At 40.3% G+C, this 14,933-nt stretch overlaps 2 long non-coding RNA genes across 2 annotated transcripts; one reads left to right on the forward strand and one right to left on the reverse strand.

Moving 5' to 3' along the window:
* The first annotated feature begins 1,956 nt into the window (after positions 1-1,956).
* On the forward strand, positions 1,957-3,755 carry LOC129410886 (uncharacterized). The gene is made up of 3 exons (XR_008633035.1): positions 1,957-2,004; positions 3,148-3,234; positions 3,670-3,755. It is a non-coding gene; the product is annotated as an uncharacterized LOC129410886 (long non-coding RNA).
* Positions 3,756-8,178: 4,423 nt separating this feature from the next.
* Positions 8,179-13,191, reverse strand: LOC129410885 (uncharacterized). Its single transcript, XR_008633034.1, has 4 exons — positions 13,014-13,191; positions 11,455-11,513; positions 8,869-10,178; positions 8,179-8,415 (listed from the first exon to the last, which is right to left on the reverse strand). It is a non-coding gene; the product is annotated as an uncharacterized LOC129410885 (long non-coding RNA).
* Between the last annotated feature and the right edge of the window lie 1,742 nt (positions 13,192-14,933).

Here is a 14,933-nt window from a genome sequence, read left to right on the forward strand (position 1 = left end):
AAAGTACCATTAAACAACAACAAAAATATCGTCAATATAGCGACCATACCAACCAAGTGATACAATGGAAAAATGGATTAACTGTATTAAGAACAAAGTTCTTCTCCCAAAGACCCAAATATAAACAAGCATAGTTTGGTGAAAAACAAGAACCCATTGAAACCCCAATCTTTTGAATATAAAGCTCATCCATAAAAATAAAATATTATTATGAATAACCCATTCTGTAAGCTTTAACAAAAAATCACAAGAAGATTTGGGGATGTCACTCTCAGTAAGAAAATATTTTAGAGCAGATAAACCCTCTTGATGTTCAATATTAGTGTACAAACTTTCAACATCCATTGTCACAAGAAACTGGTCTTTAATGTTCGGCAAAGATCCAATCCTGTTCAGTACATCTGTAGTGTCCTCAATGAAAGATGGAAGTATTCTTCTTACCAAAGGTTTTATGTAGTAGTCAATGTATTTGGTATCTGGCTCAGTGAGAGTGCCATTACCAGATATAATAGGACGTCCAGGGGGATTGTCCTTGGGCCCCTTGTGGACCTTAGGCAACAGATAGAAGGCTGCCAGAACCGGGTGTTCAACTGTTAAAAAAAACAAATTTGTTGTCATTAATAATTGTCATGTCCCATGCTTCCTTTAAGAGTATATCAAATTGTTTTTTCATAACTAACAAAGGATTGGTAAAGAGTCTTTCATAATGTCTCGTGTCGATGAGCCTCCTGCACATATTTAGCTTTAGATAAGACGACTACAGCACCACCCTTATCTGCTGGACGAATTATTTATATCTGTATTATCAGAAAGTTCATTTAGGGCTTTGCGCTCCTTGTGAGATAGATTATTCCTAGGAAGGAATGGATTATGGATTACTCTGTATTAATTTGTTTACCTCATAGTCAATTTTCCTCGTAAAAGTAAGTAGTGTCGGATTAGAAACAGTCGGTGAAAATCTTGATTTAGGTTTAAAATTTGTTGACTGAATACCATTCCCCATAGAGGTAACAGACCCGTTAGACACAGCCTGGTTGTTATTAGTATTATAATACTATAATTAAGATGTAAGTTCCTATAGAAGCGGAATAAGTCAACCTTAGTCTGAAATTCATTAACACCATTGGTAGGGGCAAAAGTAAGGCCCTTAGATAACACTTTTGTATGCTCATTACTTGAATTGAAATCAGAAAGGTTAATGTCCTCAGAAAGATTCTGCTCAGTCTGATAATATTGTGATCTGCAGCATGTGCTCCCGTCCCTGCAAATCACGTCCACATGTTTAGTCTGAAAATGACGTCTTTTTGGAACAATATTCTCACATGTATTAGTTCATCTTTAGATAATCTGTTCAGCCATTGTCACACACAGTGTAAAATCTAAATGTTTATTTGTATTTTACGTACTTGTTTCTCTCCTGGTTTCCACAGTTAATGGGTTAAAGTGTTGGGGTCATGTTGCCTGTTTAACATTCATCACACTGTGTGGTTCTAGGTGTATTCTGTATTTGTTTTGTAATGCTGCTTTATAAAAGGGGAGAAGGGCACTGGGCTGGAGCAGTGTGGGTTCTTTTGACCGTGTTCTGTGGCAGAGATCTGGTGCCAGTAAATATCAGGGAACACAGTATTTTTGGGACTTTTTACATCAGACACTCATCTAAGACCAAACACGCTGTAGCCAAAACCAACCCTGTATATGGCAAGATTTGGCCTCGACAATTACTGAAACATGAAACAAAACACAATTCTCGGATGTGTGTAAGGAGGAAGCAACATTAAAATATTTTCAGATATTATTGTAGCTGTTGTTGGTTTTATCTCCTAGTTTAAAGATGAGATAAATAATGTCACTATTTCCATATTGTAACAAACACTGTTGTTTTCAGACATGAGTCTCAGGACTTGACCAGGGGATGGTTCAGGGTCCGGACCAAGACTTGCACCAGCAAGCAGACCAAAAAGACCAGTCTCCACTTTCCTCTGAGGAGTCTGAGTCTGAACAGAGGTAAGAGACGGAGCTCTAAAACTCACTGTCAAAAGACACACACATCAGTTCAGTTAATATGATCAGAAAAAACAACAACATGGGACTGTGTGGGGCAGGGAAGTGTTTTTAAAGAGTGAGGTTTTGTTTTATATTTATTTACACACAATACTGTGATCCCAAAATACATACATTACATTTGATACATGGAAAAATAGTGTTTAAAAAGATATTGTGCTTGTGTCTGTTATATATTTATATTTTTAAGGGGCTCTTCTTACCTCTTCATCTTTAGACCTGCTCACAGAAAACACAGAGGACGAGCTCTGGGCTTTCTGCATTTACTGAAGCAAAAATAAACATTTACATGAGTTTACTGAAAAACACTTAAGTAAAAGTGTGGAGTGGAGAACACTGCAGTAGAGCTCATCCTTCACCTGCTGTAGTCTTGGTATCTTCATTAGAAATACTTTAACCATGTGGTTTGTTTCTTTTAGTTGAAATATTTTTGACTTTTGGATGGCCTGGGAATTTTCTCATGACAGATCCACTGTATCTTTCTGAGACTGACTCACTGTGATTAGCAAATACATTTAAAACGAGCGTAAAAGGATAACACATGTGACATTCTGCTGTTCACCAGGTTAACTTGAGGTGTGCACTAAAGTTTAGCCACATTTGGCTTAATGTACAGAAACTTTCTGATGTGTACAGAATAAAATCAACACCTCAGTGCAAATAAATGTAATTTTTTTTACCTGATATGTAGCGTGCTCTGCAAACACCAGCACTGCTTTGTCTTTGCCCTCTGTTCATCGTGTTCATCATTACCACTGGTAATTGTGCAGGAAAAGTTTCAGATTTGCGGAATTTCAAATATGGAACTCTGCTCCAAATTCACCCGTCTTCACCTTATTCCAGAAGTTTCTGTGAGCACAAACCATCATCGTGTGGGTTGTATTATTTTGTGTGGGGCTGCTGATCCTAACAGTGAATAAGCCTCCAGAGAATCAGTGACTTGTTGGTGCACATGAAACTGAACATTTTAAACAAAAGAACCGACTTACTCATACTGAAGATGCAAAAACGTTTCCCAAATTCTCCATTGACAGAAGTGCCACCACAAAAAATGTCCAGTATAATTTGGTTTCTTTCCTGTTTCAGACATGACCCGCCCAGGGGACGGCGCAGAAGACGACACTCAAAGAACTCCCGCCTTTCATGGAAAAGTCTGTCCTCTTCTAAACTGCTGTAAGTGACTTATTCTGCTTCCACTGTGATAAAGTTACTGCTGCTGTTCAGTCTAAAGTGTTTAGGATCAAGCAGTTAATAATTATTAGAAAAATCATGTTTTTTTATTCATATTGTGTTTTCTTACACAATTCAAACCTGTTAGATTAGTTGATTATTTGAATATCTAATCAGGTTTAATCTGATGCACAAAGCTGCATCAGTGACAAAAACAATGCACATAAATGTAAAACATGGAGCACAAACAGCTCTGTGCTCCCCTCATGAGTCTCTTAACTCTAAACTAAACTCTAAAACTCTAAAACTCAGTGTGATTTCCCTGTACACATCACTGCCCTTCCACATGACGGAGCGATACACCAGTGTGGCCAGAAGAGGGCAGTACTCATCATCATTTTGTGGGTCTATTATAACCTGCTGTTTTTCTGTTTACAGACGCTGGTCCAGAGTTTGGAGTCTTTGGTGACCCTAGGCGACGGCCTAGTGGACGCTCAGTCCCAGGCGACGGCCTAGTGGACGCTCAGTCCAGGCGACGCCTAGTGGACGTCTAGTCCTAGGCGACAACCTAGTGGACGCTCAGTCCTAGGCGACGGCCTAGTGGACGCTAAGTCCTAGGCGACAACCTAGTGGACGCTCAGTCGGCTCGCCTAGTGGACGCTACTAGTGTGACCTAGGCGACGGCCTTAAAGTCCCTGTCCTAGGACTCAAAGTGACATAGTACCTTCCAGTAGACTCTATCTCCTGGACGACGGCCTTAAGTGACTTTCCCCCTCCAGAAAGTTACATACTATTGCTTTAATGTTTTTGACTCCCGCGTGCTCCACTTGCAATCATCTGTTTTTAATGTTTTCTTAAATCAGAATGACTTAGTCGTTACCTTTTTGATTAAACTGTATTTGTTTTTTAAACTGTGCATTGCTTTTGCCTACAACCTGCAATAAAATGATTCAATCAAAATCGTGTCTTTATTGTAGTACTTGTGCTTTAGTGATATAACGATAAAGTTTAGTGTCTGTTACATCATCTCTTCATTAAAGGGCCCAGATTAAACCATTTTATATTTCTGTTCTAATGTTTCCTCATCACAAACAGACCTGGAGTTGTGTTTTGTTTCACATGTTTAACACACAAACCTGCACATTTAGGCCGAGTTCTTCTCTCAGACAGAAAACACTCTGTTCCACCTTGTGATGTCATGTGGTAATACAGAAGCGCTCCATTGTGTTTGTAAACTCCTCACATCTTCACACAGACCTGGAACGGCCGATAGAAACAGTGTTGTCATTCGTTCATTCGTTTTTCAAAATAAAATGAACTAGAAAAAGATGCCTATAAAAGGACGTAACTATGCAAATCAATCAAATAGTGTAATTAGATAAAATGAAAATGGAAAAAATATAAAAAAGAAAAAGCCTAAAATCTACAAGACAGTACTAAATTTAAAAATAAAACCATCTAAACATACTCGACACTAACAAAGGACTTACAGATAACCAGGTTTTGCATGCATGTTGTCAGGTGACCATTTTTAACTTGAAATTTTGCAGTATTTGACAAATGAAAAAAAATGGAAAAAACTGAAAAGGACAATGAGAAAGAGAACTAAAACCAGGAACTAAACACAGGAAAAACAGGACTAAACAGACTAACAGGACAATAAGGACTAAAAACCTTTTTGTCTGGTCTGGTCACCTAGTCTGGCTCTGTTGATCTGAATCCCGCATCCTGGTGGAGACTGGTTAGTTCACGGTTAGTTGTTCAACGTTTTGGTCTTGTTGACAACTAGTCTTTAGTCCTGGTTTAGTTGTCTGTCTTTTAGTGCTTTAGTGGTTTTAGTCCTGGTTTAGTCCTGGTTCAGTCCAGTCCTGGTTCAGTCCTGTCAGTCCTGGTTTAGTCCTGGTAGTCAGATTAAGTAATTTTTCTTTTAAAACAAAATCGAAAACAGCAACGAATCATTATCTGTTTTTCATTTAGTTTTGGAGACAAATATGAAGAAAATAGTTGTTTTTTCGTTTTTCTTATTTTTCATTTTATTTTGAAAAACGAATGAACGAATGACACAGTTTTATCAGCCAAGTTCCAGGTTGTGTGAAGATGTGAGGAGTTTAAAAACACAAAGGGCGCTTCTGTATTACCACATGACATCACAAGGTGGAACAGAGTGTTTTCTGTCTGAGAGAAGAACTCGGCCTAAATGTGCAGGTTTGTGTGTTAAACATGTGAAAAACAAACACATACTCCAGGTCTGTTTGTGATGAGGAAACATTAGAACAGAAATATAAAATGGTTTAATCTGGGCCCTTTAATGAAGAGATGATGTAACAGACACTAAACTTTATCGTTATATCACTAAAGCACAAGTACTACAATAAAGACACGATTTTGATTGAATCATTTTATTGCAGGTTGTAGGCAAAAGCAATGCACAGTTTAAAAAACAAATACAGTTTAATCAAAAAAGGTAACGACTAAGTCATTCTGATTTAAGAAAACATTAAAAACAGATGATTGCAAGTGGAGCACGCGGGAGTCAAAAACATTAAAGCAATAGTATGTAACTTTCTGGAGGGGGAAAGTCACTTAAGGCCGTCGTCCAGGAGATAGAGTCCACTAGGCCGTCGCCTAGGTTTGAGGTTTCACAGTTCACTAGGCCGTCGCCTAGGATAGTGTTACCGGCCTAGCGTACTAGGCCGTCGCCTAGGATGTAGTGTTCACTAGGCCGTCGCCTAGGACGTAGTGTTCACTAGGCCGTCGCCTAGGACGTAGTGTTCACTAGGCCGTCGCCTAGGTTTACAGGTTTCACAGTTCACTAGGCCGTCGCCTAGGACGTAGTGTTCACTAGGCCGTCGCCTAGGTTTGAGGTTTCACAGTTCACTAGGCCGTCGCCTAGGACGTAGTGTTCACTAGGCCGTCGCCTAGGTTTGAGGTTTCACAGTTCACTAGGCCGTCGCCTAGGACGTAGTGTTCACTAGGCCGTCGCCTAGGTTTGAGGTTTCACAGTTCACTAGGCCGTCGCCTAGGTTTGAGGTTCACTGACCCCGAATTCACACCAGGAGCTGCAGCAGCGATTAATGTAGGGCGGAGCTGCATGTATATTTCAAAGTTTCAATTCACACCAGAGTCAGACGCGCTCCTGCTGCAGCCTGCACATCTACTCACTGTTTTCAGACATCACATTTTGTATTTGCTTTTTATCATTTATTTTATGTTAAAGTGTATTAAGTTAGAATGTGTATTAAGTGTATTGTGAATTAAGTACAACTGCAACACAGTTGCATTTAATGGGGTTTAAATCTATTAGCATTAGCACATTAAACACCTCAGTGTTCTTTTTTTTTCTTTAATAAGGTGAAATCACTTATAATTAACAAACATTATGAGTGTGATTAAAATCTCTGTACAGGTAATAAGGTCGATACGTTTATATGTGGATACAGAGTCCTGCACCGATGGATAAAGGGAAAATAGTTGCTGAAACGGGCGAGTTTTAACGTTCTGGAACTTTAAGGGCGGGTCAAGACTAAACCAGGACTACATCAGGACTAAACCAGGTCTAAACCAGGACTAATCTTGGAGAGAGAGAAAGTGAACCCTGAGCCCCACGGAGCAGTGTGTCCGAAAAGAGCGACGGGTGCACGTACCTCCTCGTCTCCGAGCTCTGCACTAGTCCTTTCGCCCGCGGTCACTCGGGTCGACACGGAAGGACCTCCGAGCACATTCAGACAGTGAGTCCTGGTTCTGGTTTAGTCCTGGTTTAGTCCTGGCTTAGTCCTGAGTCCTTGTAGAATTGGTGTCTGACATCGTAAATTACGTTATATTTCTTCACTTCGAGGATTAACTTTTCATCGTCCTTCTTTAACCTTTCCTTGGATGCAGTGCGCGTTGTTTACGTCGTTGTCTTGACTCTGGTTACGTTATTTTGTAAGGGCATCCGAAGTTTATTTTGACACCGCGTGTTTATTTCCTGTCTTTCCCCTGCTAAAAACCTTGGAGACGCGCAGATGACGCTGAAAAAATTAGAAAATTAGAACTCCAACCTATCTCGAGCAGCGCGTCAGCGTCAGACGCTCGTTGGACGTGTGTATGACACTGTCGGTGTGAACTGTCAGACCGGTTAAAATGGAGTTCTAAAGCTGCGCGTCTGCTGCTCGTGTGCTGTGCTGCTGCACTTACGCGCCGTTGCACTTTGGTGTGAATTGGGGGTGAGGGTTCACTAGGCCGGCGCCTGGGACTTAGCGTCCACTGGGCCGTCGCCTGGGACTTAGCGTCACTAGGCCGTCGCCTAGGACTTAGCGTCACTAGGTTGTCGCCTAGGACTTAGCGTCCACTAGGCCGTCGCTAGTTAGCGTCCACTAGGTTAGTCGCCTAGGACTTAGCGTCCACTGGGCCGTCGCCTGGGACTTAGCGTCCACTGGGCCGTCGCCTGGGACTTAGCGTCCACTGGGCCGTCGCCTGGGACTTAGCGTCCAGCGTCCCTAGGACTAGCGTCTGGGCGCCTAGGAACTTAGCGTCCTAGGACTGGCGTCCACTGGGTGTCGCTAGGACTTAGCGTCCACTGGGCCGTCGCTAGGACTTAGCGTCCACTAGGTTGTCGCTACTTAGCGTCCACTGGGCCGTCGCCTGGGACTTAGCGTCCACTGGGCCGTCGCCTGGGACTTAGCGTCCACTGGGCCGTCGCCTGGGACTTAGCGTCCACTGGGCCGTCGCCTGGGACTTAGCGTCCACTGGGCCGTCGCCTGGGACTTAGCGTCCACTGGGCCGTCGCCTGGGACTTAGCGTCCTAGGCGTCGCCTAGGACTGAGGTCCACTAGAGCCTCCAGGCCTCGCCTAGGACTGAGACTTCACTAGGCCGTCGCCTAGGACTGAAGGTCCACTAGGCCGTCGCCTAGGACTGAGGTCCACTAGGCCGTCGCCTAGGACTAGAAGGTCCACTAGGCCGTCGCCTGGGACTGAGGTCCACTAGGCCGTCGCCTGGGACTGAGCGTCCACTAGGCCGTCGCCTGGGACTGAGCGTCCACTAGGCCGTCGCCTGGGACTGAGCGTCCACTAGGCCGTCGCCTGGGACTGAGCGTCCACTAGGCCGTCGCCTGGGACTGAAGGTCCACTAGGCCGTCGCCTGGGACTGAAGGTCCACTAGGCCGTCGCCTAGGGTCACCAAGACTCCAAACTCTGGACCAGCGTCTGTAAACAGAAAAACAGCAGGTTATAATAGACCCACAAAATGACGATGAGTACTGCCCTCTTCTGGCCACACTGGTGTATCGCTCCGTCATGTGGAAGGGCAGTGATGTGTACAGGGAAATCACACTGAGTTTTAGAGTTTAGAGTTTAGTTTAGAGTTAAGAGACTCATGAGGGGAGCACAGAGCTGTTTGTGCTCCATGTTTTACATTTATGTGCATTGTTTTCGTCACTGATGCAGCTTTGTGCATCAGATTAAACCTGATTAGATATTCAAATAATCAACTAATCTAACAGGTTTGAATTGTGTAAGAAAACACAAATTTCTATTTTATGTCTCAATATGAATAAAAAAACATATTTTTCTAATAATTATTAACTGCTTGATCCTAAACACTTTAGACTGAACAGCAGCAGTAACTTTATCACAGTGGAAGCAGAATAAGTCACTTACAGCAGTTTAGAAGAGGACAGACTTTTCCATGAAAGGCGGGAGTTCCTTTGAGCGCCGTCTTCTGCGCCGTCCCCTGGGCCAGGTCATGTCTGAAACAGGAAAAGAAACCAAATTATATTGGAAATTTTTTGTGGTGGCACTTCTGTCAATGGAGAATTTGGGAAACGTTTTGCATCTTCAGTATGAGTAAGTCGGTTCTTTTGTTTAAAATGTTCAGTTTCATGTGCACCAACAAGTCACTGATTCTCTGGAGGCTTATTCACTGTTAGGATCAGCAGCCCCACACAAAATAATACAACCCACACGATGATGGTTTGTGCTCACAGAAACTTCTGGAATAAGGTGAAGACGGGTGAATTTGGAGCAGAGTTCCATATTTGAAATTCCGCAAATCTGAAACTTTTCCTGCACAATTACCAGTGGTAATGATGAACACGATGAACAGAGGGCAAAGACAAAGCAGTGCTGGTGTTTGCAGAGCACGCTACATATCAGGTAAAAAAATTACATTTATTTGAACTGAGGTGTTGATTTTATTCTGTACACATCAGAAAGTTTCTGTACATTAAGCCAAATGTGGCTAAACTTTAGTGCACACCTCAAGTTAACCTGGTGAACAGCAGAATGTCACATGTGTTATCCTTTTACGCTCGTTTTAAATGTATTTGCTAATCACAGTGAGTCAGTCTCAGAAAGATACAGTGGATCTGTCATGAGAAAATTCCCAGGCCATCCAAAAGTCAAAAATATTTCAACTAAAAGAAACAAATCACATGGTTAAAGTATTTCTAATGAAGATACCAAGACTACAGCAGGTGAAGGATGAGCTCTACTGCAGTGTTCTCCACTCCACACTTTTACTTAAGTGTTTTTCAGTAAACTCATGTAAATGTTTATTTTTGCTTCAGTGGATGCAGAAAGCCCAGAGCTCGTCCTCTGTGTTTTCTGTGAGCAGAGGTAAGAAGAGCCCCTTAAAAATATAAATATATAACAGACACAAGCACAATATCTTTTTAAACACTATTTTTCCATGTAACAAATGTAATGTATGTATTTTGGGATCACAGTATTGTGTGTAAATAATATATAAAACAAAACATCACACTTTAAAAACACTTTTTTTTTTTCTGATCATATTAATTGAACTGATGTGTGTGTCTTTTGACAGTGAGTTTTAGAGCTCCGTCTCTTACCTCTGTTCAGACTCAGACTCCTCAGAGGAGAGTGGAGACTGGTCTTTTGGTCTGCTGCTGGTCCAAGTCTTGGTCCGGACCCTGAACCATCCCCTGGTCAAGTCCTGAGACTCATGTCTGAAAACAACAGTGTTTGTTACAATATGGAAATAGTGACATTATTTATCTCATCTTTAAACTAGGAGATAAAACCAACAACAGCTACAATATCTGAAAATATTTTAATGTTGCTTCCTCCTTACACACATCCGAGAATTGTGTTTTGTTTCATGTTTCAGTAATTGTCGAGGCCAAATCTTGCCATATACAGGGTTGGTTTTGGCTACAGCGTGTTTGGTCTTAGACGAGTGTCTTCTGTAAAAAGTCCCAAAAATACTGTGTTCCCCGATATTTACTGGCACCAGATCTCTGCCACAGAACACGGTCAAAAGAACCCACACTGCTCCAGCCCAGTGCCCTTCTCCCCTTTTATAAAGCAGCATTACAAAACAAATACAGAATACACCTAGAACCACACAGTGATGAATGTTAAACAGGCAACATGACCCCAACACTTTAACCCATTAACTGTGGAAACCAGGAGAGAAACAAGTACGTAAAATACTAATAAACATTTTAGATTTTACACTGTGTGTGACAATGGCTGAACAGATTATCTAAAGATGAACATGTAATACATGTGAGAATATTGTTCCAAAAAGACGTCACTTTCAGACTAAACATGTGGACGTGATTTGCAGGGACGGGAGCACATGCTGCAGATCACAATATTATCAGACTGAGCAGAATCTTTCTGAGGACAGGACGAGGATAAAAGGATCATCTGAAGATGTTTCAGCCTGCGTGTTTGTTTATTTACTGATCAGTCTAAATCACTTGATAACAGAATTCACAGAGCTTTTATTATTCACATGTTTTAATTCATGTGACACATAAAAACACCTGAGAATATGTTTCATTTTTTAAAAGTGTTGATGTTCATTAAAACTCAGGGTTTTATCGCTTTTGATTTGGTCATGTGACACGTCACAGTCGCTCTCTCCAGAGCCTGTTCCACGTGCGCTCCATGTGACTCTGAAGAAGTGCACCAGCATTGTCTTTGGAGGAGTTGAGAAACACCCAGAGTGTCGCCCGTGAAATCCAGAATGAAAAATAAATGAAAATGGAATGAAAATGGGCAAACACTGAAATAGATATGTGAGTTTTGGTAAAATATTCAGTTGCAGTTGATGATGATGAGTTGATCCACAACTATAAACATCCCAATGAACTAATCTATTCATGAGAAACACTGTCTGGTATCAGCTGGTATCAGGTATCGGCCGATAATTAAAGCCATAGTAGACAGAGTAAAGACGACGTATAATTAGGTTTATGAGGAGGTGATACTCACAGAGCAGGAGCTGAGTCAGATGTTCTGTCACTCTCCATTCTGTCTGAGAGAAGATGAACCTGCAGGACCAACAAACAGACACCAGGATAAAATATTTACTGTGGTCACAAGAATCGAAAATCAGATACTAATCAATAGTACTAGTATCGAAACTAGATACTCATTTGAGCAGGTATCGATACTAAAAAAAAAGTCCCATTGACAGGACAGAAGTGAACCTTTCCTGAATGTGTTTAGAACTTTCTGGAACTATTTCAGAACAAGAACAAGACACAGAGACGAGTGTACACACACGGAGCCCTGTGGAACCTTCTGGACCATGAGGGATTAAACAGATTTAAAGACACACAGGAACAGAAAAGGAAGTGTTACAATTTAATGTGGAAAATCATGTTGTATTGTAAAAAAGGAAGTTTTTTTTTACTATCTTCGTGGTGCTGGAATCAGTATTGACTTTCAAGTCTAGATTTAAGAACAATAAGAATAAACAGGAAAGTCTTTTATAAAAAGCTGTGGTCATGTGACTAAACTAGAACTATTTACAAATATGTACAGTTCATTAGTGCCACAGACCGACTGTTAACAAGGTCTAAAATATAAATGACTGTTGTTATTATAAAAATAAATGACAACAGTTTTATTTTAAGATGAGGATTTCCACTTCCTGTGTTGTATAAATATTAAGCACAAGTACTGACCCACCAAAGGAAGACTATATATAAAATATTGTTTTATTCTTATAATAGATCCACGCTGTATAACACACAGTGTGTTATTATTATTATTATGATGATGACTATAGTTACAAAACTAAGGCGTGACTGAGGCCTAGTGTCATAGCACAGGCCTGTGGTTTGGTTTATTTGTGTCTGAGAGAAGGATTCATGACCAGATTATCAAAATAAAAAACTGGGACATCCTGGTTTGTGTTGGTTGGTAATAATAAAACTATGAAACGAATCGTAATTAAGGAAAATTGTTCTGCACTGAGCACTAATGTGAGTCAGTACAGTCACATTTGCTTTGTTTTTATAATTTTCAAGCAGCTTTTATGTATTTTACCTAAACAAATGACAATATCTGTCTCTTTTTACTGTTGCAGGGATCAGATTTGTCAAAAATCCACCTGGGACAAAAATAAATCTGCATAAAAGCTACAGATCGATTCTTTAATATTGTTGTGAATTTCGCGTTTAGGTGATTCAAATGAACCGTCATGTAAAAGTGCGTCACAAAGGCCAAAAGTCTTTATAACATTTTAAAAGACATTCTTGTTCCTTCTGAAAGTTAAAACACCTCTGTCAAATGATTCTTTATATCAGGTTTGTTCAGGACACGAGTGGGTTTGAAGAACTGCGTTTTAATGAAGAGTTTTAGCTGTAAACAAACGCAGATCTGTGACGCAGTTTTAAATTATACAAGAAAATAAAACTGAACAGCTAAAGTTCAAATGTTCACACACAAAACAAAACATTTTCGACTCCCCCAGTCAAACCACATCAGATTTAAGTGTTTGTATTAAAGTTAAAGAACAATAATTGTTTTTATGTCGCACTTACCTTTGCAACAAGTTTCTTCCACGTATCCCGGATTTCTACTTTCACTTTCGACATTAGAACACGGAAGTGTGACAAGTTTTGTCTTTTAGTCTCAAACGAGTTGCAGTTTAGAACCAAATAAAAAAGTTGACATGAAAACAAAAATGTGCCAGACGATATAAAACAAAAGATAAACAAGGGATCGATACAATTTTCATTTATACAAATAATTTGTTTTAATAAAATAAAAAGTAATGACAAAACTCGCCAGAAGATGGTGCTATAATCTTTTTATCCCAAACCACTGATATTCACACAGACACACAGCCTCTTTACTCAGAGGGGGAGTTATGAGTTACTTACAAAATACTAGTACTACAAGGAAAGTACTGCACTGGTGACAATACACAGAGTAAAAACACTATTACTGTGAAGGGAATAGTAGTAATTCAAGTACAAGTAAAGTATAGTTGAAATGACCAAACTGTTGAACGTAACATCTTATTTATGTTTTAAATTTGATATAATGTGTAGCGGCTCTACGATACTGTGTTTCCTGGCAGCAGCGGGGAGGTAAAATTGGGTTCTGTAAAAGTTAGGACGCGCTGAATGCGATGTAAAACAGATGAGGCTGATCCAGTGTGCGTTTACGGTGGTTTAATACAGAGCTGGGTTCACAGCAACAAGCGTAAGTATATGGACCAAGAACAAGGATATCGTAAAAAATGAAAACTGTTTGAAAACGTCAAACCAGAAACAAAAGCAATAGCGGTCAACAAAAATTACTGCTACCCAACCAACCTCTCTCCTCCCCTGGCCCAGGTGAGTGTGCCCATTTATGCTTTCCACCCACACACACACACACACACACACACACACACACACACCACACACACCACACACACACACACACACCCCACGCTCACGTGACCCCACCTCCTCTCAGGGAACAGACACACACACACGCACAAGCAAACTGTGCCCAAGTGTCTCCTACATAATGTGACAAAGATACTGTTATTTATGTTTGTTCTATAAACAGAGACGAGCCAGAAGCAAAAAAAAAAAAAAAAACAGAAAATGTGTCAAGTAAATAAATGATGAGTTAAATGTTCTAAAGGCCGATCGATTATAAACACAGCAGCAACAACCTCAGGTCTCTGTATATACAGTACTGTATACTGTATATACTGTATATACTGTACTGTATATACTGTATATACTGTACTATATACTGTATATACTGTATATACTGTATATACTGTATATATATACTGTGTAGTAATATACCTGTATACTGTACTGTATGTACTGTATATACTGTATATATACAACATCCTCACAGTGTGTCATGTATTTTATTACATCATATATTTTATTGATTGATTTAAAAATTATTATGATACTTACTGAACTGAAAGCAACACAGATCCATGACCCTCTTTTCTTTCTTCTAAATTATCTTGGTGCATTATGGGTAATAATGCAGAGTTATATAATATGCAGGTACACTCAAAAGGTCAAATATCGACCGATATATCGGTCTTTTTTACCACAGCTCGATGAGACCGAGATAAGACGACTTGTATTTGAGAAACAGCCTGAACAAAAACTGAACAGAGAGAGGTTCTGTTCAGTTTTTGTTCTTGACCAAAAGAAGTGTAAGTTCTGTTTCTGACCTGAGTTTGATTCTGCTGTTTCCAGTTTCTGCATTTCTGAGTTAAAAGTCTGCAGATATTCAGATTAAAGAGTTACTGTTTGAAGGAGTTTACCTGCGTGTTAAAAATCCCATTATGTGTAACGTCATAAAAAACACAACAAAAAAAACAAAACACATCCAGTTCTGACGAGTCATTCAGCCAAATCTGTTTCACTAAAATCAGCATAAAACTGCAGGATTTTTGACCCCAACAGACCCCTGTCCAACACCAACAACACAAC

This window comes from Boleophthalmus pectinirostris, unplaced genomic scaffold (genome assembly GCF_026225935.1).
Source record: "Boleophthalmus pectinirostris isolate CB_2022bp ecotype Guang Dong unplaced genomic scaffold, ASM2622593v1 HiC_scaffold_2824, whole genome shotgun sequence".
NCBI lineage: Eukaryota > Metazoa > Chordata > Actinopteri > Gobiiformes > Gobiidae > Boleophthalmus > Boleophthalmus pectinirostris.